Source organism: Hylobates moloch, unplaced genomic scaffold, assembly GCF_009828535.3.
Source record: "Hylobates moloch isolate HMO894 unplaced genomic scaffold, HMol_V3 SCAFFOLD_8, whole genome shotgun sequence".
Lineage (NCBI taxonomy): Eukaryota > Metazoa > Chordata > Mammalia > Primates > Hylobatidae > Hylobates > Hylobates moloch.
In genome coordinates, this window is record NW_026652283.1 from 57,354,292 (window position 1) to 57,380,322 (window position 26,031).

The following is a 26,031-nucleotide window of genomic DNA, read 5'->3' on the forward strand; positions in this document are numbered from 1 at the left end:
GGAATTGAACAATGAGAACTCATGGACACAGGAAGGGGAACATCACATTCCGGGTACTGTTGTGGGGTGGGGGGTGGGGGGGGCGGGGACAGCATTAGGAGATATACCTAATGCTAAATGACAAGCTAATGGGTGCAGGAAATCAACATGGCACATGGATACATATGTAACAAACCTGCACATTGTGCACATGTACCCTAAAACCTAAAGTATAATTTAAAAAAAAAAAAAAAAAAAGAATGGCATGGGTCAGGATAGGCATGAGGTTACAGTAGAAAAGAAACAATAAAAAAGGTAACTATGTATTAAATATTGAAGTGCGAATTAAATTTCAGAGTTTTTGCAGCTTTTGAAAAAAAAACAGGTGATGTATGTGCCCAATAAATATAGGAAAAAACTGTATCTAATCTAACAAGTAATCAAATAAACGTTGTCACCTGTCAACTTGGACAACCACTTTGAAAAATAAAAAGAGCCAGTATAGGGATACTTGTGAAATAAGGTCTCCCATTCACTACTGGCGAGAGTAAAAGTTGTTGCAGTCTTCTGGAAATGATTTGCATGTGTGTCATGCCTCTCCATACCCTTTTAACCAGTCATTTTAGTTTTTGAAGTTTATCCTAAGAAAATAACCAATGAAGCAGACAAAGATTTATATATAGGGATGTTCATCCAAGTGACATTTACCACAGCAAAAAGTTGAAAACAACCTAGATGTACCCCAAAAAATGGGAAGGAAGAAAATATATCATGGCACATCCACGTGACAGAATGCAACAAACACAGAACACCATGTTTTGGAAATTATTTTATGTCTTGGGAAATAGCAAATATGCAATTTTAAGTGAAAATACAAGATTATAAAATTATATGTGTATTAGAATCCTACTTTTATTTAAAAATATAAATATGAATAATTCAAAGTGAAAACACCTATCCAGCAATAACCACTATCCAGCCACCTATCTGGTGATAACCACTGAATATGGATATTGGGATTATGGATTATTTTATAGTTTCTTCTTCAAATTTTTCTGCTTAGTTCTAACTTTCTACAGTAACTTCTATTATTTTTATAATTAAAAAATTATTTATATAATTTGGAATGCTTTACAGTGAATTAGTTAAGAAGAAACTCTTCAAACTCCCAGTTAGCTAAGGCAGTGTTTAGCAGATAACTATGCGGAGAGCCAGCACCTGGGGTATTGCCTAAGCAAAGAGCTGGTGGCAGCTAAAGAGAGTTTGGGAACAACCTGTATCTTTTCATCTTTGTATCCTCAACACCCAATATCGTACCCCATCTGGACCAGACACATAATTTACAAGGCCTGGTGCAAAATAAAAATTCAGAACTTCTTGTTTGAGAAATATTACAAATTTCAAGATGTTAACAGTGCATTGAACCAAGCACAGGGCCCTCCTAAGTGTAGGGCCCTGTGTGACTACACAGATCCCACACCCATGAAGTGGGCCATACATTGTAGGTGCTCAATAAATATTTGTTGAAAGGAAAGAAAGAATGAGTAGATAGAAGAAATACAAACAGACTTCTCAACTGTGCCCAATGGCAAAACTAGACTCAACAAGATTTGAAATTATGGGAGTGTTCTGTACTCCTAGAGGTTAAATTTTTAAAAGAAGAAGAAGAAATTATGGGAGAGTATGAGGTCATAGGCATAAGAAATCACTGTTCCAGAATTTTCCCAGACAGTTTATATTCAAACTACACTGTCCTGTTGTCCTCCAAAATGTATCTGTTAGATCATAGTCCACAGTTTCTATTTTTGATCCGGACAACATCATCAGTGCATCTATAGAAGAAATAAATATTATCACTTCTGTCCGTTCCAATAAGATATTTGGCTCAATTATATCCTCCCTCACTGCTTTCGCCTCAACCTACTTTTCCTCTCATAACCCTAAGCTTAGCAATAGAACTCTCCCTACCCATCCTTTCCTTCCTGCACCCCACACACACTCATCCTCAGCACTCCCTCTGCCTTTAATGCCAGCCAAGCAGACACTGAACATGAGAAGGTGTCTGCAGAGGATGTGAATAACCCTCATCCTAATCCCCTCCATGGTCTCCCTGCACAGGCCTGGAAGAGGCCCAGAAGAACTGGAGTTGCCAGCTCACAGAAGCAGTTGCAGCCTAAAAGAAGACCAGGCAACCAAAGGTTGTCACTTATCAAAGAAAAATGAGACAATTTGTTACAAGTTATTAGACTGGAGAAACTGAGCTATTAAGTGGGAGCCTGACCCTTGGATGGGAACAATGATGCTAAAGGGAGATGCTCATCCCTGCTTACAGGGCTGCATCCCAGCCCTCTGACGCCAAAAGAATACCAGAAGTCTAACACCCTCCTGCACAAGCCAAGTTAGCAAACGTCCAGCATCTTGTTCAGTCAGCAGACATGCTATGGTAATAGTAGTGACACCCCCAATACATAACAAGTGTTTTGCTCCTTAATCACTGCCACAGACCATTGATACTGCCATTGATACTCGTGGGCTTGGGGAGGTCCCCAAACACCAGTAGGACCTCAATCCTGGCTGGCGTCCAAGCTCTCGACACTGTTGAGAAGGAATTTAAGGATGAGTTGGAAAATAGTGAAAGTGCAGAGATGTATCACAAAGCAAAAAGTACACACCCAAGAAAAGGGAGTGTGTGCCTACTCAACAGAGAGAGTCATGCCCAGTGGGGTTTAGGGCTTCCATCTTTATCAGTTTCTTTAACCAAGAGGTGGAATATTCATGAAGATTCCTGGGAAAAGGTGAACATTTCCTGGAACAGTGGTACCACCCATTTTTACACCAATTTGGGTGTTCCCAGACTATCATGGCACTGGGGGGTGTGTGATTTAGTAAGTTAATGAACATATAATGAGGTTATAGGTGAAGCCCATGTCAAATCCAGCACCATTTTGGGTCCAGTTGGTCTTAGCCAGCTTAGCCTACATCTGGTTTTCAGGATCTTATCAGCCCCTAGTTTATGCAGCTATTTCAACAATTTCCTTTTGCTAGTCATATGAAACTGCCAACTGCTCCATTCTCCAGCTACCACCCGGTATTACCACTTGGTCCTTACAAGAACATGTAATGTAAGACAGGACAAGTATTCAATCCCAGTTTATAATTTAGGAAACTGAAACATCAAGAGGTTAAGTGAGGCCAGGCACAGTGGCTCATGCCTATAATCCCAGCACTTTGGAAGCCTGAGACAGGAGAATCACTTGAGTTCAAGACCAGCCTGGGCAACATAAGGAGAGCCCATCTCTACAAAAAATTTAAAAATTAACCAGGTGTGGTGGTGCATGCTTGTGGTCCCAACTACTAAGAAGGGCTGAAGTGGGAAGATTGCTTGAGCCTCAGAGATCAAGCCTGCAGTGAGCTTTGATCATACCACTGCACTCTAGCCTGGAAGACAGAGCAAAACCCTGTCTCAAAAAAAAAAAAAAAAAAAAAAAAAAAAAAAAAAAAAAAAAAAAAAAAGGAAAGAAAGAAATAGAGGGAGATAGAGAAAGGAAAGGAAAAAAAAGGAAAGGAAAATAAAGGAGAAAAAAAAGCTTAAGTTACTTACTCATGGTCAGAATTTTTAGCTAATGACAGGCCCGGGACAAAAACCCAGGTTTCCTGAGTTTAGTTTAATGGCTCTTTCTACATTGCTATGGTTGAGGCTAGGTATAAGTATTTCTCAATTACAGCCAGACTAATGGAGGTAGGGAGGTATACAGGAAGGAAGAGGATGGATGAAACAGACTCTAGGAGGAATTTCTGGGCATTTTTACATTAATAAATAAGACATAAATAATTTGACATTTATATTGCAGCTTAGTGGCTACCCTGTTTTTAATTAATCACGTAAAAGCAGGAAGCCTGACCAAAAGTGGAACAAACAATTTCTATTTTGGTTTGGAATGAGATTATTTTTGCTTTATTTGAGTATATGATTGTGATGTCCTGGGGACACTTTTTAAATCAGATAGTGAAGCCAGCCTTGAATAGCTGGCTCAATTCAATCCAACAAGTGTTATTGAGCACGTTCTCCAGGCTTAGACTTGTGGCTGACCTTGGTTCTCTCCCTCAGGCAGATGCTTCTTTCAAGCCCCTATTTTGCAAGCAAAGGTCCCATTATAGCAGTTATCAGATTAGAATATTTTTGTCTGTTTATGTGGCTCCTTTACCACTGTATTGTGAGCCCTGAAAGGTAGGACCCATACCCTAGTCATCTGTATAACTCAAAAGTCTAGGAGATGAGCTGAGAGATGACTTGTGTTGGTAAATCTGTCTGATAGATAAGCTAATGAATGCACAAACCAGCTAACCTGAAAAGATCACTTGACCTCTCCGAAGTTTCAGGTCTCTTATTTATGAAATAGATATGGGTAACCTATTCTGCCTGAGCCATGGGTTTGTTAAAAGAGTAAATGTTTATATGTTTGTTTTCTGGCCTTCACACACACACACACACACCTCAAGCACACTTAAATGTCAAAAACCTGAAGACAGGAGCCTTGTTCCTCTTGTTCATGGTTGTGTCCTCAATATCTATACTGGTACCTTAGTAAGAGCTCAATTAATATTTGTAGAAGGGAGGAAGGTGGGACAGAAAGGTATAGGAGAATATTTTATAAACACTGTTGTCTCCAAAAAGTTAGAATTCCCCCAACCAAAATCCAATACATTGTGATCATCAGAAAGCACCTTGTGCTGCTGAAAGACTCTGTCCTGTTATCAGTTCTGCCCCATCAGTGGATCAGTCCCTTCCGTCATCTGTGGATAAGGAGCATTGCACTCATGCTTCTCCTTCTCAGACAAGGCCAACTGTGTCTTTTTCAAACTTTCTGTGGTAAAGGATAAAGGGGGAAGCCATGGAGTCCTATCAACAATACCAGTAACCAAGAAAAACGGCTGCCAAAACTTACCTAGGACTCACCTAGGATTCATAATGCCATTTGTGGAGTCACTAACCCAGGCTCTGAGGGACACGGTGGTCCAGACAGAGCCTGTGTCAGAGCTGAGAGCTCCTGTGGCCTGGCCCCTGCAGCCACCTTGGAGGTGGAGTGGGGAACACTGGTGCCTCTGGAGCCCAACTGAGCTGAATAACCAACTCAGCACAGGCACTTCCTGGGGATTAATGAGGCACAGAAAAGAATAACACCTCAAACCATTAACCCCAGCCAGCCATAAATCCTCAGGAATTGCATGGCAGAGTGGCTGTTCCTGCTATATTAAGGTGAAAATGCATTTTTAAAAAGCCTATGGATTTTCTTTAATGGACAGCAATACCATCGGTACCCAATGGGCCTTTCCACAGACAGAATACCTCAGCCCAGTGGCCTGGCTCTTTATCCAATTTGCAATGTTTCCTTCCCTCTGCCTACTGTCTTTTCCTGTGCCCTTTGCTTTTAGAATAGATTGAAAAACACCACGTTAACTGAAAAAGCACTGGAATAAGACAGCGATAAGTCCAACCAGCTTGCAGCAGCCATGACCTGAGAGCAGATGCTGCTCTAAACGTGGCTCAATGGGCAGCCAGATGGGGAGAAAATCAGAGTAAAGCCTACCAAGGTGCAGGAATCCCCAAATGACCTTTTTGACATTGAAATCCCCAGTGAAAATGCAAATGTTATCAGACAGGGGGAAGCCCCTGAGCCACTTGTAGGCTATTAACAGTTTTGCTACAAATTGTCTGATACAGTCAATCACCTGGCAGAGCCCGGGGCAATGGAACTCAACATGGGTATTAACAGGGGAAGTAAAGAATGTCAGAAATGATGGGCTAGAAAGGTAAAACAAACAAAAAAAATGTGGGGGAACATGGGAGACATAAAGAGGGTTGGGGAAGGCACCAGGTCATTAGCCAATGGATATTGATATGGACAGAAGGCAGGGAAACATGGCGTAGAAAACGGTAGGATTCCTGGTGAGGGCTCCACCCTCAAGCCTGGACTCACAGCCCTAAATGAGAACATGCATTCCTATTTTCCCTCCCAAATGTTGCTTCTTCCAAAACACCCTAGCCTGTCACACCCCCCATCCTCTACCCACAAAAACCCCAAGCTCCATTGGAAGAGAAGCAGAGCAGCGTGGCAGAGGAGAGAAGAGAAACGGTGTCTGAACATCAAGAGGAAAAGAGGCAGCTGGACATTGGAGAGGAGTTTGGCCGGGGATGATCAGAGAGGAGTTTGGCTGGGGACAGCCGAATTCCAGGGGAAGGTTATCTTCCCATTCCCTCCCCTTTCTAACTCCCCATCCTGCTGAGAGCCACTTCTACCACTCAATAAAATCTCTGCATTCACCATCCTTCAAGTCTGTGTGACCTCATTGCTCTTGGGCACCAGACAAGGATCTGGATGTGGGTGCAAGAGGCTGTCACACTGACTGTCCACTGAGCTGTTTAACACTTAGCCATCCATGGACAGCAAATGCTAAAAGATCACTGATTATAACACATGCCCTCTGGGGCTCCAGAGGTCACAGAAAACCCCTAGATGCTGCCATGGGATGGTACAGGGTTCATTCCTGCTGGCACTAGCACCTTGCTCCTGAACTCACTCACCTGTGTGCTCCCCCTCCTGCAAGGGGTTTGAGCTTGATGGCGGAGTAAATGAGCCACCTTTGTCACAAGTCCCACAAGGGGGTCAAGGGAACTTTCCCATCTCAATATGAAGAGTGGTGGATGGAAAGTAAATATCAGATCACCAATAACTATCAGATTAGTAATTTTTTAAGGAAAAGCATAGGTAGGGGATGGCTAAAGACAAACAGAAGCCAAAAGAGAAGACAAAAGAGAGAGAGAAAAAAATAACATCAGAGTTTAGCAAGAAGAACAGAAGAATTCCTTTTGGCTGTCACAGAATATTGAAGTTCTTGGAGGTTCCACCAACCAGGGTAAAATAAATATCTACTCCATAACTCAATTTGTCTATTAAAACAATCTCTGTCCTTCCTTTGAGGATAAAACTTCCTTCAGAAAATCACTCTGGGAGATGAAGAGTTAATATTTAAAAATTTCCAGGCAACTTTGGAGAGCAAGGTTCTATTCTAAGTGTGAGGGATTCCTATTATAAGAAATCCTGTAGATTGACAAAACTAAATGGCCTCTACATCATATAACCATAATCCTCTTCAGTGTACCAAAGTCCAAAAATAAAGACCAGATGTCTTCAAATTGCTGATGTTTATTGAGCTGGTTTCACTCACTCACAGCTAAACCAAGCTTTCCCCGTGCACAAAGCTAAGGATTTCCGTCATTGTATTATTGTTTTTTTGCCACAATATTCCTGTTCACGTATAGGGGCACCCTTTTGGCCTCCTTGGGTCTGGAATGGAGTTTTCTGCTCCTTAGAGGATGTGTCTGTGGAAGCTCAGTTGAAACATGTTAAGTGCCTGTGCCTTTCTGACAGTCTCTTCGGGCTGGGAAGAGCCCATTTCTCATTAGCAGCTGGTCAGAACAGTGAGGACTCCACCAGTGACTTGTCCGTGGCTTTGTGTAGGCTAGCTGGGAGGTAGCTCCCCCACCTCCTGCCAACCCACTCACTCCCTTTTTCTCATAAGTTTCCAAACAGTATTATTAATGCTAAAACGTTTCCTGGTTTTTATTCTGATATGTGTTTGCCCTATTAGATCAAGCTTCTCAGCCATGAGAACTGTTTTATAATTCCATGTCGTTCTCTCCGTCAATTCGCATAGACCATATATTGATGTCTGTACATCACGAGATATTAGTGAAGAGTATGTTGACTAATTCTTAAAAGGGAGAAACAAAAGAAAAAGTGAATTGCGACAATGGATTGCAGACCAAAGACAAATAGGTGTGTGCTTACAGATATGTGTGTACATGTTCATCTGTATATTTACTCATTCCATAAATATGTATTGAGCACCTAATATGCTCCAGGTATTAGGCATGGGGATACAGAACAGAACAAGAAAAATAAAGCCCTTTCCTCCCTGAAAACCTCCTTAGGATCTTCTTTCAATACAATTTGCCAGATCCTTGAGTGTCATGTTTTTTGTGTGTTTGTAGGGTTTATGCCATGGCTGAAAAGGGATAGTGTGTTTGGATATGTGTCATATAAAGAAAAAACACATGCGCCCTCTAAAAATATCCTTGCTTTGGGTTCAGAGTACAGAAAAATAGAAAAGAGTATAAAATACTGACATGAACAGGAGACAGGGAAATACCGGGTAGAAGAAGGTGGTTCCCTGGCAAAAGCCCCACCCTCAAGCCTGGAAACCCATGGTCCTAAATGGGAATAGGAATCCCTGTTTTCACACTCAAATGTTACCCTTTGGCCCACCACACCACCCTATCCTGTATCCATACAAACCCCAAACCCTGGGCTCCAGGAGCAGACAAACAGAGGAACAGAAGAATGGCAGAATGACACGGCAGAGAAGGAGAGAAGAGAAGGAGTGTTTGAACATTGAGAAGAGTTCAGCTAGGGACAGTCAGAGAGGAGATTGGCCACTGGATGGCCAAACTCCATGGGAAGATCATCTTCCCACTCCATCCCCTTTCCAGCTCCCCATCCATCCTGCTGAGAGCCACCTCTATCACCCAACAAAATCCCCACAATCACCATCCTTCAACTCTGTGCATGACCTGATTCTTTCTGGATGCCAGACAAGAACCCTGGTACCAAGAAAGTGCTAAACTGGTTGACACTTAAGCTGCCTGCAAACAGCAGAGCTAAAAGAGCACTGTAGCACATCCACTGGGCTTTGAGAGTCACAGGCACACACCCCTAGATGCCACCCTGTTTCTGGAGCCCAAAAGTGCTTGCAGGCTCTTGCACCTGCTTGTCTGTGTGCTCCCCATCCCGTAAGGGCTTTGAGCAGTGGCAGCAGCCGAACGAACAAGCCACACCCCTGTTGCACGTCCTGTGAGGGCGGTCAGGGAATGCTCCCGTTTCAATATCATTTAGAACCCAATAGTTTCCTTCCTGACATGTGACTTTTTTATCTTAAATCTGGAGGAAAATAGAGTATAATTTACATATACTAATGAGGACAGCCAAAACTTGCATACCACTGAATATTTTAGGCAATTCCAAACTAAGGGTTACCACAAAAACAGAAGCATTGATTTTAGGCCAAAGATTTTAGAAAATAAGCATACTAATTTCCAACAAGTTGTTCATTTAAAAAAATAGAAATTGCTTCCTAATTTTAGTAGTAAAAATACCCATTTTAAGTTACTTTACTTTTTAAAACATGGAAAAGTATCTATACCTGGGATCTAATTTCTCCCTTATTTCAACAAAAAAGTAGGTGGGAGAATAGAATATCTTCACGCCAGGTTAAGGATGGTTTGGGTTATGTACCACCTCCAGGTAGGATGAGACCACAGCTCATGTAAAATATTCCCGACCCTCTGCTCACCTAAGGCATTTTAGTCTCAATTGTAATTATATTATAATTTTAAATTTTAGTCTCAATTATAATTTGATGTTTAACCTGAAGTACTCAGAGTTGAGTTGATTCTACTTTTCAGTTCACAGCACACTGTCATTATCAGTCCCTGCAGAGTCTTTATTTATTTGTTATTCTCTTTTTTTGCCTGATCCCATTTCCATTTCCCTCACTCTCTCTTTATGCCCCCCAACCCTAAAGACACCCACATTAATGGGTGTCTGATATCAAAATATAATCGGTATATATAGGGGGCAGTTTATTTTTGAAAAATAGTGGTATGGTATATTTTGTGTTTTGAGTTTACTTACATGATATGCTAGAGATTTCATTTCATTGTTTCTTACTATCTTTCATTCTATGCTTCCATGCCTCCATCTCTCTCTCCCTCCACAATGCTACAGTGAAGATCCCTGGATATGCCCCCTTCTCTGTGTGAATTACTCTGGGTATGTACTCAGGCCTGGAGTTCCTGGATCACAAGGTGTACCCATAAACATCACTTTTGCTAAATATTGCCAGATTATGCTCCAGAATGGTTACATTAATGCATACTTCACCAGCAGTGTGTAAGAGTTCTAGCATCCCCAGGTCCTCAGGAATATTTCTAAATTTTTCCATTGTGGTGGATATAAAATATTATTTTATATTTATTTTAATTTGCCTATGTCTTATTTATGAGTTTGAGTAAATTTTCATATACTTGTTAACCTTTCAGATCTCTCTTCTCTGATTTGTCTATTCCTATTCTTCAACCATTTCTATGGAGTTTGTCAAACTGTGTTGTTGAATTTTAACAATTCTTTTTCTAATCTAGATATCAGTTCCTTATTGTTGTTATGGTTCATGCAAAATATCTTCTCCCAATCTGTTGTCAGTTTAATTAATTTGATCTATCATACTTTCATTGAAAAGAAATAATCTAATTTGATTGTAGTCAAATACATCACCCTGTTTTCCTCTTGAATTGTGCTTTGGTTGTCTTATTTAAGAAGACCTTCCTCACTCCAAACTCACAAAGATATTCCTTCCCATTAGTTTTATAGTTCCATTCACATTTAATTCTTCTGAAAGATTTTTAATGTCTTATAAGAATATGACAGTTTTTTATCCAGATAGTGGCCTGATGTCCCTAATACCTGACATTAAATAATCTATTGACATATATATTTGTGATGTCACACCTATTATATGCCAGGTTTCCAAATAAACACGGGTCTGCCTTTAACTCTTTATTCTGTGACATGGATTTATTTCCCTATTCTTTTACATATATTACACAGTATTTATTGCATGTATGTTTATAGTATGGTTCTACATCTGTCAGAGTGACTCTCCCTGTTTGCTCTTCTTTTCAAATTTGACTTAGTGGTTTATGGGCAATTGTTAATCCATATAAATTGTAGATTAAGCTCTAGGTCATTTCTTCAGTTTTGTGATCCTGAAAGACCACACGATCTTTTATTCCCCTTCCTCATCAGGGGCTATGTCTTTCTCCTAGCCTTTATGTCATTTCACCTTATATTGCAATTAACAGAAACCCAACTCAAAGCAACTTAAGTAAATAATAATAGTAATGCAGCAAGTACTCAAACAGCATCATCGGGACTTTGTCTTTTCCTCCACATCTTGATTCTGCTTTCCTCTGGGTTGGCTTCCAGCTCACACAAAATTTCTCTAGGAGTCAGTCCCCAGATGTATCTAGCTTCCCTAGCAACCAAGCAAAAGAAGCTGTTTCTTCCATAAAAGCTTCAACAGGGCTCCAGGAGGAGTTCTCATGCCCCATCCCTCCCTGTCCTGAAACATATGCATCCTGAAACAACTGATGTGACCAGAGTATGGAAGGCTCAGCATGGCCTGGCCTGGGTTATTTGCCTGCCCACCCCTGGATCAGCCCCATCTGACACACATAGACTAACAGTGAAGGAGTAATTCCACAGAGAAAATGCTATCACCAGAAAAGAGAACAGATGTAGAACAAGCAAAAGCTACAAACATTAACTCTCCAATTGTGGCAATCCCTCGCAGTTAGTTATTTACGACGCCTCCTACCAGAATATAAGTTCATTGAGGGCAGGCTATGTGGCTACTTACCTCTGAGGCCCCAGTTCCTAGTCAAGTGTTATTACATAATGGGCACTAAACAGATATCTATTACATATCTTCATCTGTATCCTTTGTGATATCCTTTATAATAAACCAGTAAACATTAAAAAAAGATATCTATTACATGTGATTAAGTGAATGAATAAAAGAATGCCAGAAGTAGCTGTTAGGGCTATGTGAAAAGAATAGGAAGCAGTAGCCAATGCATCAAACCTATTAAACTGGGATTTTAACAGGTAAGACATCAACCTCAGAAATGGAGTCAACATTCCTCTGTCACACGGATGTAAAACCTAAAACTTAATTCCACCACCCTTCCCAATGTCCTGACACCTTCTATAAAGGGAAGTTTAGTGGTTAAAAGATTTAGAGTCTGACAGACCTGTTTTGCATCCTCACTCCACCACCTATTAGCTATAAGAACTTGGCCCATTTAACCATTTAGAGCCACACTTTCTTTGCTCAATGGGGACTAATACGTACTTTCTAGAGTTGTTATATTTTGAAAGGTAAGTACATAAAGATCGCAGTCCAATGTCTGTGTGGTACTGGGCTGTAAGAAAATCACTGCTGTGACGGATATTTTTCAATCATCTACTGTGTATCAGGTGAGGTGCATGGCTCTGAAGAACCAAACTAGGTAAATTAGACATGATCTCTTCTCTCAAGTTGCCCATAGTCTTGCAGGAAAGAGAGAGAATTTGAAAAAGCAGTAACACTAAAATGTGGTAAGCATAGTATTAGGGAAGTACAGGGTGCTAGTAGACACAAACTGGACAACTTAATCTAGTCTATAATAATTAGGGAAGGCTTCCCAGAAGTTGATTCTTTTTATGAAACTGCAAAGATGAATAAGAATTAGCAAATGTAAGGGTGAGAATGTTTAAAAAGGAGACTATTCCAGGCAAGGGATTGGGTTGAGGATGTGTCATATTTGAGCAAGATCTTGGCAAATTTATAAAGAAAAGAAATTCTCAATGGTTCTCAATACATGTCATTTAATATTAGTATAACTATTACTATCATAATTACATTATTATTAATATCTGTTAACTCTTATGATACCCTATAGAATAACCCTTTCTTCTCTCTTAAAAAAATCTTTATTGATAGTCACACAAACATTTATTCCTTGATTTTCAAACTGGCAGAGTATGTTTTATTTAATTTTAAGGGATTCATCAAAGACCCTGGGCCACAGAGTTGAAGGATATGCACTCTAGATCTGGGAAGCATTTGGAAGAAATAAGTGATGTTAACTATATATTCTGATTAAAAGAAATTGGAAAAATATTGAAGAGATTGAAGAATAAGGTGTGATTTTGCACTGTGGTGAGGAAATTGATACAGTCAACTTCACGGGAGCTTTCAATCAAAAGTAGACATTCCTGTGAAGAATATGGCAGCAGGAAAGGAGAAAGAAATAGAAACACAAGGAGTAGCTCCCCTGGTTTTGCTTTGTTTATTCACCTGGGAGGAGTGGTTGAAGCATAAAAAATTAAATCCATGGGCTTTTCAAATTCAATGAGGTTATCACAAATTCATCATTGAAAATTAATTAAGCTTTGAGTACTTGTTTCTGGAAAATGTGATATGAATGGACCCTAGTCACCAACACTCTTCACCTTAGAGGTAGGCACCTGGGCTGTGACATAGTGAACCTTATCCCTGGTGTTGCCACCACAACCTGAGTGAATTTTTCTTCTCGGCAGTATGCAGCCATGATTGCATGGAAATACTATCTACAGAGTTTTTAAAGGCATATAGATGCCCAGACCCCAACCCCACTGAGTCAGACCTACTGAATCAGCATCTTTATAGGTGAAATCTGGATCCTCCAACACTGTTCCCTCTCTGCCTCTCCTGCTACACTTCCCCTGGGTCACTTCACTCCACCTAAGTGGGCCTCTTTGTTCTTTACATTAATTATCTATTGCTGTGTAACAAATTATCCCCTATTGGGGGAAGCCACCCCCAATATTTCAGTGTAGGTTATTTCTATTTTCCCTAAGTGTCAGCCTGTCTGAGAAATAAAAAGAAAGAGTACAAAGAGAGGAATTTTACAGCTGGGCCACCGGGGATGACATCACATATCGGTAGGTCTGTGATGCCCACCTGAGCCGCAAAAACAGCAAGTTTTTTTTTTTTTTTTTTTTTTTTTGAGAAGGAGTCTCGCTCTTTCACCCAAGCTGGAGTGCAGTGGCGCAATCTCGGCTCACTGCAGGCTCCGCCCCCTGGGGTTCACGCCATTCTCCTGCCTCAGCCTCCCGCGTAGCTGGGACTACAGGCGCCTGCTACCTCACCTGGCTAATTTTTTGTATTTTTAGTAGAGACGGGGTTTCACCGTGTTAGCCAGGATGGTCTCGATCTCCTGACCTCGTGATCCGCCCGCCTCGGCCTCCCAAAGTGCTGGGATTACAGGCATGAGCCACCGCGCCTGGCCAAAACCAGCAAGTTTTTATTAAGGATTTCAAAAGGGGAGGGAGTGTACGAACAGGGAGTAGGTCACAAAGATCGCATGCTTCAAAAGGCAAAAAGAAGAACAAAGATCACATGCTTCTGAGGAAACAGGGCAAGGACAAAAGCAAAGATCACAAGGCAAAGGGCAAAATTTGAATTACTGATGAGGGTGTATGTGCAGCTGTGCACATAATGTCTTGATAAACATCTTAAACAACAGAAAACAGGGTTTGAGAGTAGAGAACTGGTCTGACCTCAAATTTACCAGGGCAGGATTTTTCCCCACCCTAGTAAGCCTGAGGGTACTGCAGGAGACCAGGGAGTATTTCAGTCCTTATCTCAACTGCATAGGACAGACACTCCCAGAGCAGCCATTTATAGACCTCCCCCAAGGAATGCAATTCTTTTCCTGGGGTCTTAATATTATATGCCTTGCTAGGAAAAGAATTTAGCAACATCTGTCCTACTTGGATGTCCATTTATAGGCTCTCTGCAAGAAGAAAAATATGGCTCTATTCTGCCCGACGCCACAGGCAGTCAGACCTTATGGCTGTCTTCCCTTGTTCACTAAAATCACTGTTATTCTGTTCTTTTTCAAGGTGCACTGATTTCATATTGTTCAAACACACATGTTTTACAATCAATTTGTACGGTTAGATAGAATTATCACAGTGGTCCTGAGGTGACATGCATCCTCATCTTACAAAGATAACAGGATTAAGAGATTAAAATAAGACAGGCATAAGGAATTATAAGAGTATTTTTTGGGAAGTGATAAATGTCCATGAAATCTTCACAATTCATGCTCCTCTGCCATGGCTCCAGCCAGTCCCTCTGTTCAGGGTCCCTGATATCTTGCAACAATCCTCAAACTTAATGTCTTAAAACAAACAAAAAAATTATTTCCCACTTTCTGGAGGTGAGGTATCCAGACACTGCTTAGTTTGTATAGTGTCTGACACATGATAGGTGCTCAATAATAGTCTGTTGAATGAAACAATTTGTGGCACTATCAGAATATTTTCTTGTAAAACCTTGAGCTCATTTGAAAATTGCTTTATAGAAAAACAAGCAGCCACTCCCAACTATATATACCCCTCCATCTGACAGCTGTATCTGTTCTCATCCCAAGTACAACTACTTCCCAGGAAAATTTTTACTTTAGTTTATATGTGGCAATAAGGATTGTCTTAGGCTCCTCTGAAACAGACCCTGAAATGAAGGTTCATATGCAAGTAATTTATTAAGAAAGTGCTCCCAAGAGAAATTGGTAAGAAAATGAGGTAAGCAAGACAGGGAATCAGTAGTTGTCAAGCAACGGTGGGATCAGGAAAAGTCCCAGCCTTGACTTAATCCTGCAGGGAGCTCAGGAGCATAAGTCACAACCTCAAAGTTTGTTCCTCCTCAAGACTAGGAATCTGGGCTTTCAAGTCCCATGAAGTCACCTGTCGACTAAGAGGAATATAAGCTAAGCAGCTCTAGTAAGCCAAGGGTCATCCCCTGGAGGAGGTATGGGTCTGAGTCACTAGAAGCACACAGGCCACAAAGAACTGGTAGGAGGAATCTGAGATCTGAGAAGAGTATTGCTGGTCCATTAAAAAGACTGTAAGAAACAAGCCTCTGGCTTCCTTAAATCCAGCTATGAGTCCAATTTAGAACAAGACGGACTTGCCATCTAATTACATTTAATACTTAACAAAAAATTAAAAAACCTATGCGATAGTTACTACTATTATTCCTATCTTAACCAAATCAAGTAAGGGACTTGACCAAGATTATATACATTTAAGTGTTTAAGCCAGGATTCAAACTCTGGTTTATGCCTCAGTATCCATGCTTTGATTATTATTTTGTGATTTAAAATATGTTTATTTTTCTAATTTCACTAACGTGATGAAGAAGATACAAGGTTCAACAGGTATCTACTGATAGAAAGGGGAAAGGTTGCCCAAGTGTTCTGACCTCCTCAGTGCTTCTAGCATTGTAGATACTCAGTAAATATCAATTTATTACATGGAAAAGTAATTGTAATACAGGGCTTGATTGATACAGCAGACCTTGAATATTTATAGGTTGGGTATACACAAATCTAATTTCCATCCCAAGATGCTGAATGGTAGGCATGATAAAGACTTTATTCTACTCTAGACTGGTCAATAAGATGTTTGCCATATGGAAAGAGCTTATGCTCAGTATAGGTGTGTATAAACCCAACTCTAAAAGCTTTTAGTTTTATTTCTCCTTTCAGGTGAATTCAAATGAATTTGCAGAATAATAGTTCCAGGGAAAGTGTTTAGGGTTTGAGAAAGGATGAAAATCTGTTTTCTCCAGGCATGATGGCAGAGAAGATATAGTCACATGCTTCATAATGATGCTTTGGTCAACTATGGACTGCAGAAAGCACAGCAGCCACATAAGATTAAAATGGAGCTGAAAAACCCCTACAATCTATCTAGTGATTTTGTAGCTGGAACACATTACCCTCAAGTTTGTGGTAATGCTGGTGTAAACAAACTTACTGTGCTGCCACTCATATAAAAGTATAACACATGCCATTATGTATAGTACATAATATCTGATATTGATAATAAAGGGCTAGGTTACATGTTTATGTGTTTACTATACTATAGTTTTTATTGTTATTTTAGAATGTATTCCTTCTAATCACAAAAAAAGAAGGCTCAGACAGGTCTTTCAGGAGAAAGAAGAAGCCACTGTCATCATAGGAGATGACAGTTCCATGTGTGTTATTGCCCCTGAAGACCTTCCAGTAAGAACAAGACGTGGAGGTGGAAGACAGTGATATTAATGATCCTGACCCTGTGCAGGCCTAGGCTAATGTGTATGTTTCAGTCCATGTTTTTAACAAAAAAGTTTAAAATGTAAAAAAATGTTTAAATAGAAAAAAGTTTATGGAATAAGGATAGAAAGAAAATATTCTTGTACAGCTCTACAATGCGTTTATGTTTTAAGATAAGTGCTTTTACAAAAGAATTAAAAAGTTAAAAGAAATGTAAAAGTTTATAAAGCAAAAAAGTTACACTAAGCTAAGGTGAATTTACTATTGAAGAAAGAAAAATATTGTTAATAAATTTAGTGTAGCATAAGTGTACAACATTGATAAAGTCTACAGTAGTGAACAGTAGTAATGTTCTATGCCTTCACATTCACTCACCACTCACAGACTCACCAAGAGCAGCTTCCAGTCCTACAAGCTCCATTCGTGGTAAGTATCCTATACAGGTGTACCATTTTTTATCTTTTATATTGTATTTTTACTGTACTTTTTCTACATTTAGAGATGCTTAGATGCACAAATACCATTGTTTTACAATTGCCTACAGTATTCAGCACAGTAACATGCTGTACAAGTTGGTAGTGTAGGAACAATAGGCTATACTGTATAGCTTAGTGTGTAGTAAGCTATACCGTCCAGGTTTGTGTACATTCACTCTATGATGTTTATACAACAAAATTGTCTAACAGTACATTTCTCAGAATATATCTCTATAGTTAAGCAAGCCATGACTGTTTTTGGGGATCACCAAATTCAGCTGAAAAGCCTCTTGCTACAGGCACAGATGCCCTCATCTGATCTCATTAATACAATGATGCTGTATTGAGCAGACACTTGCCTGTCATACATGTTGCTTCTTGTTGAGTCACTGGGGCACACCTGGAGTCCTCAGATTACACACAGGCAAAAAATGTAGAGACCAGGTGGATGGGGTGAGGTGGTGATACCAATCAATAGGGATTTTAAAATCTTAAGTTCTAGGCTTTTTTGTTTGCTTGTTTTGGATGATGCTGATACGTTTGCAGTAAGCTAGCTACCCAACCTTATTATTTCTAGCAATACCTTTCCTAGGTGACTACTTTTTTTTTGAGACAGGGTCTTGCTCTGATGCCATGATGGCTCACTGCAGCCTAGATCTCTGGGGCTCAAGGGACTCTCCCACCTCAGCCTCTTGAGTAGCTGGGATTACAGGCACACACCACCACTCCTGGATGATGTTTTCTTTTTTTATTTTTAGTAGAGACAAGTTCTCACTATGTTGCTCAGGCTGGTCTCAAACTCCTGTGCTCAAGCAATCCTCCTACTTCAGCCTCCCAAAGTACTGGGATTACAGGCGTGAGCCACCATGCCCAGCCCTAGGTGACTCTTTAAGGTTGTAGTTTAAGTAATCAGATAACAGAATGAAACTAACCAGTCTGTAATTTTGTTTACCTTTTAATCAAATTATAATATATATGCAAAAAGTGCACATAAGTGCACAGATCAGTGAATTTTCACAAGTTGAACACACAAACTGAGCCTCTCTAATCACTACCCCAGGAGCCTCCCTTGTGCTCTTTTCTAGGAACTGCACCTCTCCCAAGAGTAAAAACCCTCCTGACTTCTAACACCATAGACTAGTTTAGCCTGTTTTTGGACTTTATATAAATGGGATCCTACAGTGTGAAATCTTTTGTGCTTGGCTTCTTTTGCTCAACATTGAGATTTATCCATGCCATTGTATTTAGCTGCAGATCCTTTATTCTAACTGCTCTATATTATTCCATTGTGTAAAAATGCCATAATTTGTTTATTGTTTCTACTATCAATGGTCATTTGTGTAGTTTCCGGGATTTGGCTATTATGAATAATGCTGTGAACATTCTTGCACACATCTTTTGGTGCAATTCTGTTGGGTACACACTCAGAAGTACAACTGTTGGGTCATAGTGTGGGCATGTATTCATGCCACAGTAGATTATCACCAAACACTTCTGCAAGGTGGTATTTTCACTTGTAATTTTTGTCTGTGATTTTTCACCCTCTAACCTTGGTGTAATTAACATGGAACTTGTATGGAACTAACCAGTTAGAGACTACGCAACTGCAGCCCCCTTCTCCTAAGGACGCAAGTCCTCCAAGAACATAAATTATCTAAAGTTCCCAAAAGTACCTTAACCCCGGGAGATGCTCTGCAAACATTATCTTTACCCCAGCAATGAAAAAAGGCAACCTGGGGATTTCATGTTGCTGGTTATACATACTCCCAGGATAAAATGGTTATAGCACTTGAAACTATTTTTTACTTTTGTTGAGAGAAGAATTTCACAAAGTCCAAAGCAATTACAAAGAAGCGTTTCCAAAAAAGATGGAGGTTGGATCAGAGTTCTTCTGCTTTACACACACACAACAGCTGAAGTCCCAGGTGGCCCATTAAAACAGAGATTGGCTGGTACCCTTTTCAATCCAAAGAAGCCATCCCAACAGTCTCCAGAGTGGGATATAAATCACGGCTGTGTGTAGCTTTGAAAAATCTGTCTTTTGTTGCTAATCTCTCTGTTCTGAAAGGGTGAGGGGATGTACAAAGGCATGCTACAATACTCTGCAAGTGAACAAACAAGTTCCAGACAATGGTTCCTGCCCTTGCCAAAGTTGTGGTTCAGTTTTTTTAATAAGCTCATTGGGATTTATTCTCATTACTGTGCTTTACTCATTAGCTCCTTGAAGTTACTGCTGGGTACCTCCGGGTGGAGGCCCAAAACCTCAGCATTCTTCTAACAGGCTCAAGACCACGGGAGGGAGGAGTGTCAAGGCTTCATGCACGGCCTCAGTAAGGTACCGCCTGCCTGGAACTTCTTCCTGAAGAGGAGAAGGAGGGCACTGAAGATGGGAACAAGCAGTCACACACAGAACATAACGGGGAAGGCTTCTGTGGCAGCCTAGACAAGAGTTCATCACTTCCCGATGACGCAGGAAGTGAGTCCCTCTCAAACATCTCCATTCCAGCTTTGGTTGGTCATAGTCCACTAACTACAGGGCTTCCAATGTAATTCCATGTAGGCAGTTTTACTAAGTTTCATCACAATAGTGTACTTGTAAGCCTTGTTCTGAAAGGAAGTTTATTCAAAGACAAGGAAAAGAAGAGAAATACTAAGTTCTTTATAAAGCAATGACACCAAATTGAAGCTTTATAAGAATATACTGTATTTAACATTTCTTTCTTCTCCCACTTCACCATGGTGACATTCTGCTGTGCTGATCATGCTATTATTATATTACACTAGTGGAATCAGCCCCTTCCTTGGCTCCTCATGCCTTCCAAAACCAATTTAAACTACTTACTATCCCTGTCAAGGCCCTTCACCACACAGGTCCTGGCTAAATTTCCTCTCTTGTCCTAACTCCTCTCCTATGTAATTCTTATACCTGAATTAAGTATATTTTCATTCTGCCTCCTCTATCTCATGCATTTTATTCTACCATCCTGGTTTGTTGGAAGAACAAATTGTCCATTCCCTAAATGTCACCTGCCTATCCCCACAAAATTTCCATCCCTCCTTATGACTCTGACCTTTCAGAATATCTATTCGAACCCCTGTCCTGATCCCCAGGAGAAAAAGGACCACTTATTGCGTGTCATCATGGAAAGAGGGTGGGGAATTCTCCTCAAAACTTTGATGTTGCAGAAACATATGCTGTGCACACCAAGAAGAATCTGGAAAGACTAGTCATAATTCTACAACGCGATCTTCCTCAAAGCTTTTTCTAACTTGTTTCCACACTTGTCAACACATCATGGCTGAAAGGTATGGGAGGTCATTTATTACTACTCATGTATGTGACCAAAAAGACAAACAAGTTAAGTAACCTGGTCAGCTAGCCAATGGGAAAATTAGAGCTCATGATATTGATACTTCTGAATTAAACTCTTTATTTTCAACAAATATTCTTTAAGGCAGGTTGAGATTTTTATGCATTTTTTTACACTTAGATAGTCATAAGGTATGGTATCAGACATTGTAATATGTAATTTACAAAAACTTCCAGGAAAAAATATTAGCTATTGATCCTCACAACAACCCGTGGAGGAGGTGGGGCAACAATGGTAGGTGTATTTTGTGGAGGAGGAGATGAGACAATGTTAAGTGGATTGTGCTTGGCTTCTGCCTCCTAGTTAGTGTTTTTTCCACTATATTATACTTTCTTAGAAAACTTGAGAAGCATGAAAAGGCCTTCCTACACATGTACACTTCTTTAATAAACTTCCTGTAACAGCTAAATATTATGTATTATAAACTCAATCCTTCAAATGTAAGTATTATGTTCCCATATGTAAAATATAAAGCCATAATTTTGAACATTTGTTCTAGCATAGCTCACTGTCACCTTTGGTAGCAGGAAACAAGGAAAATAGCAGTTCAGAAATAAATTGCCTGAGGTTCCAAACGCGATGTTTGTTGAAACACCAGTGAAAAAATTCTTGAAGAACAGGGTATGTGTCCTATCTTCATGACTTGCTATTTTGTGACCTTGGGCAAATTACCTTTAAACAATAGTTTCCTGTCAGTACAGGAGAGATGGTAATAGTACCAAAGTGAAATGAATCAGAGAAACTGTCAACAGGGTACACTCTGGAAACTGTCAGTTACCACAAAAAATGTTAGTTCCTGCCACTACAATGCATCATGGTTTCCTCAAAAAACTGATCATCTTTATAATCTAATATGATCCATGGGGTTTACAAGGTTACTCTGGAAATAAAAGTAGAGAGGTTACAAGGGATCATGGTGACAAACCACCTTCTCACTATCTCGCCAAATCCCTAAACCACAGAGCTTTTTATTATTCCATGATTGGACTTCTGCACTCAGAGTGTGTTGCAAGGACTCAGGTCAGGATGGAAACAGACCTGGGAAGTCCAAGGCTGCCCCCATGAGATCAGCTCTGGAACCAAGCTGGGCAGCGCAGGGATACTTACAGTGCTTCCAAGGGTCCCTAAGCAACCCTAGGAGAAGGGAAAAGCTCATCTGACCAAAGGTACAACCAAGATGATTGTCGAGATCATAACTCATGCTTTATTTGTTTTTTTATTAACTTACACATTTAACAAGTATTTATTGAAAGCCAACTTTTGGCCAAGTACTCATTAAGCTTAGGGGTGTTGTTAGTGGACAAAAAGACCTGGTTCTTCCTTCAGTAAGCTATGGTTTAGTTTTCATAAATAAAGGAACTACCCACCCTGATCACATAGTTCCAAGAGTACTTCTTCAAGGCATCTCACACCCAGTCCTGATACCTTAAAACACCAAAAACACTCATTGGAATCCTCCAATCATCTAAATCCGTTTCCTTTCCATCAACTTCCCTTGTCCTGCCCACCCTATTCATCACTCCTTTGACCTTGCTCTCAGGTATAAGATTACTTTCCTGCCACTTCTACAGCTGGGGACAATTTCCTAGTCAGTGAGAAATCCCTTTCCATCTTCAAAGGAATACTGCTCATCATTCTAAATATTATAGCTGTTCTCACTCCCTGGGCTCTAGCTACATTAGACTTTTTATTTCCTCAGACACACCATTCTTATTCTTGCCTCAAGTCATCTGCACCCTCTAAACTTGCTACCTAAAAAGTCCTCCCCAGGAACGAACCCTCCTGTCTATCAACACACACAAGCATGTATACACACACACACACTCACTTCCCTCAAACCTTGACCAAGTCCTCCTCCCACTTCAGGCCTCAGTTTAACTATTGCTTCTAGAAGGAGGCCATCCTGACCCCTGAATTGATGTTGGCTCTTCCTGTTCTGTGCTTGATTATCCCCTATGTGCTCCCTCTGTCTCCTTTTCATGATCTTCTTCACACTCATAGTTCCTTCTTCAATATTTTTCTGTAAATTTTATAAAGGCATAGAGTTTATCCCCCAGTACCTAGAACATTGCCTGCACAAGACACTTAATAAATATTTTTTGCATGATTAAATGAATCTCTACTACCTCCTACACTAAGGTGAATTTTAAACATGGCTGCTTACTTCTCTGAGTTGACCTCAAACTTTTCTCCTTCCTTTGAGAGTTCATCCCTTCAGAGCATAGCCACCTGAGAGCATAACCTTCTTTCCCTCCTAGTGTGATTTCTCTGCCAGTACATCTGTAGCACCATATGAATATTAAAAGCATAATCACATTTTCTGCAGTTGGAATATTGTGAGTAAATGACTTAGAGAGAATTGTCTTTCTACTGTGTGATTAAACAAGACACAGAGTATTACATGTTGTCAGAAATGGGTGAAGTCAACATAATCTAGATTAATGTGGATGGGACTGGCTTACTGTGTCTCAAATGGATGAGGAATCTGGCGTTGTCCCTGGATGATGGGGAACAAAAATAGACAAGTTCTGAAACTAATGTCTTTTGATCTTTCCATACCTCAAGCAACATTTCTTCACTACTGTGGAATGGGAAAAAGGTAGGATTATTCAGAACACATGGGGCCCTTGGAGAAAGAGAACACAAAGCACTAAAAACTCAACTCTGATAAACATAAAACTTGTGTCCTGCCAACACAAAATGCAATTTTTCCAAGATACAAATTTCATGGATAAATTTAGGGAACCAAAGGGACATTTGATCAGTTGGCAGCTGAGCTAGAGCTGGTTCTGGATCCAAATTATTTACTCAACTTTTCACATGCAACCCCTCTCCCATCCACTGCCACTTGAGTATCTCACGGTGTCAAATTCAGCCTTTGGATTCTTTCACATAGGCTTTCTTTGCAGGCCTTAATGAGAAGAGAACACAGAAAACAAAGGGACATGTGAGTTCTTCCTCCACCTCTCCACCATCTGAGGGGATCCAGTGTCCAAACTCTATAAAATCCTGCCTCAAAATGGTGTCGCAGCACACATATGCAAGCAAAGGGAGAAGTGGGTGGAGGCGGAGGTGAGATTGGCGGTGAATGGTTCAGGTCTTGGAGACAATAAGGTTTTTTTTTCTTTTTTATAATATCCTGGAGTCATAGACAATAAGTTTTTTCAAAAAAGAAAAAGACATTCTTCTTTAAAAAAAAAAAAAAAAAAGCCAGATCTGAGAGTCTGTACAATGACATTCAACTGGGGTTCCTTCCTTTAAACATAAACAGATGTATGATGCCCACCAGCCCTCCAGTAGAATAAAGCCTAAGTCGCTAAAGGCAGAATGTGGCTGGATATCATTAAGAAACTATGATTGAAAAAAATCCTATTGTCTAAATGGCCATAGTTAAGATAATCAAATGCATTATTTCATTCAACCAACAAGTATTGAATATCTATTCTGGACCCAGAAACTGCACTTAGTGTCAGGATACTTACATAGGAAAGAGGCCTGGGCCCTGGAGGAGCTCATATTCTAGTGGAGGAGACAAGAAAACAAAAAATTGTAGTAACATTGTAAGGAAGGAAGAAAGGGAGGGACGGAGGGAGGAAGAAGATGGAAGTGAAAGAAAATGAGATACTACAGAAGAGAAACTGCCTATATCTACCTGGGGAATTCTAAAATGACTCCAGTGGATGGCACTAATATGAATAATTAATAATGGCATTTGCAATAATCATTATTGTTCTTTTTATTGTCGTACCTTGTTTACTGTGAAGTGACACATAGTGGTTTGAATAATATAGATCAAGTATATTAAAACATCACTTTTTAGGTTAGAAAGTTCCTCACATTATGTGAAACACCTAAAATTGGCCGTGAAGAATTAGGGAAAATGGTTCTCATTGGTTAACAGGAAGGTCATTGTACAACAGGACCCCTGACAAAATTGAAGGAAGTCAAATTGTGTCTTGCTAATAATTCAACCCTTCCAGGGAGTGTGTAATATTTTTAAACAGATGTGTAAAATGCAATATTCGAATTAGAAGAGACCGAGGCAGACATCTAGCTTAACACTAGCATTCCTTTATTAAATATATCTGTCTACTTATCTGCCCTATTAGTCTATAAATGATTTGAGGATGGGGCCTAAGTATTATTTATTTTGTACCATTAGACCTTGGTGCAGTACCAAGCAAGAAGCAAGAGCTCAATAATGTTTTCTGGAAAACGATATTAAGTGACTATTTACTTAAATCCTTTATTTTAAAGATAAACAAACTGAGCCCCAGAGTCATGGAAAACTAAAAGAAAAAAACAAAATTTGTTAGTGGCAAAAACAGAGCTAGAACTCAGGTCTCTTGACCCCAGGCCAGGTCATTGTCCATCATATATCTTCCCGCAGCTTTTCCCCATGTACCTTCACCTCCTACACAAAAGGTTCAAAAAGAACAGAGGTCAGAAATTTGGAGCCTCATTTTTAAAATATCTTGCTGGTCATTGAAACACTAAGTCTCACCTCTGACATTGTCCCCAAATCCCCTAGATTCTTGAGACAGTTAGATGTCCCACAGAGAACGTGAAACTGATCCTGGAAGTGGATAAAACCAGCTTGCTATTTTGAGCAGCAGAGGGTCTTCTTCTTGGCCTGACATTGTTTTTATTTTTGTATACCTTGTACTAGAATGTTGATGGTGGTGATGGTGGTGATGATTTTTATTTTCTATTTATCTTTGATTATAGTTGATTGCATTTTACATTACAAATTGCATGTAAAAAGTTAAGACAGCAGAGGCACTAAGCTTCAAAGAGTTTTGTAAAGAAACAAAACAAGAAGGTAAGTATGATAATAGTGCTTTCAAAACATCCTGGCATGCAGTCCTTTATCTAACCCACCAAGAATAGAAATTCTTATTCTTATTCTACAAATAAGAAAATAAAGCCTCTGGCAGTTGCCCACATTAACGTAGCTAATGAATGGTGAAGCTGAGTCTCCAACTCAAGACTTTGGACTTCAAATCCACTTGGAATTTTGCCTAAGACAAGTCAGTACAAAGGGTAATCAGCAAAATCTAGCAAGGGAAAATTATATTTTCTTATGAGTAAACTGAATAACTAGAATCAAATAGATTAAATTATGCTATTTTTGTGTCAAGTTCCCAGACTTAAAATTGAAATTCTTAACCTCAGATTCACTCTCTATATGAGGCCGCCATATTGACCCTAGAAAACTGTGGATCTTGGTCATTCTCATGGCATAGAAGAGAGAAAAAATAACTAAAAGCAATTAAGAGGGCCAAGCAAGTAGAAAGTTATTTTGATCCCAGTTAATGTGGAAACAGGTTTAGAAAAACAACAACAAAAACAAAACAGAAAATATGAGCCATCCTTTGTGAGGCTCTAGTATTCATTT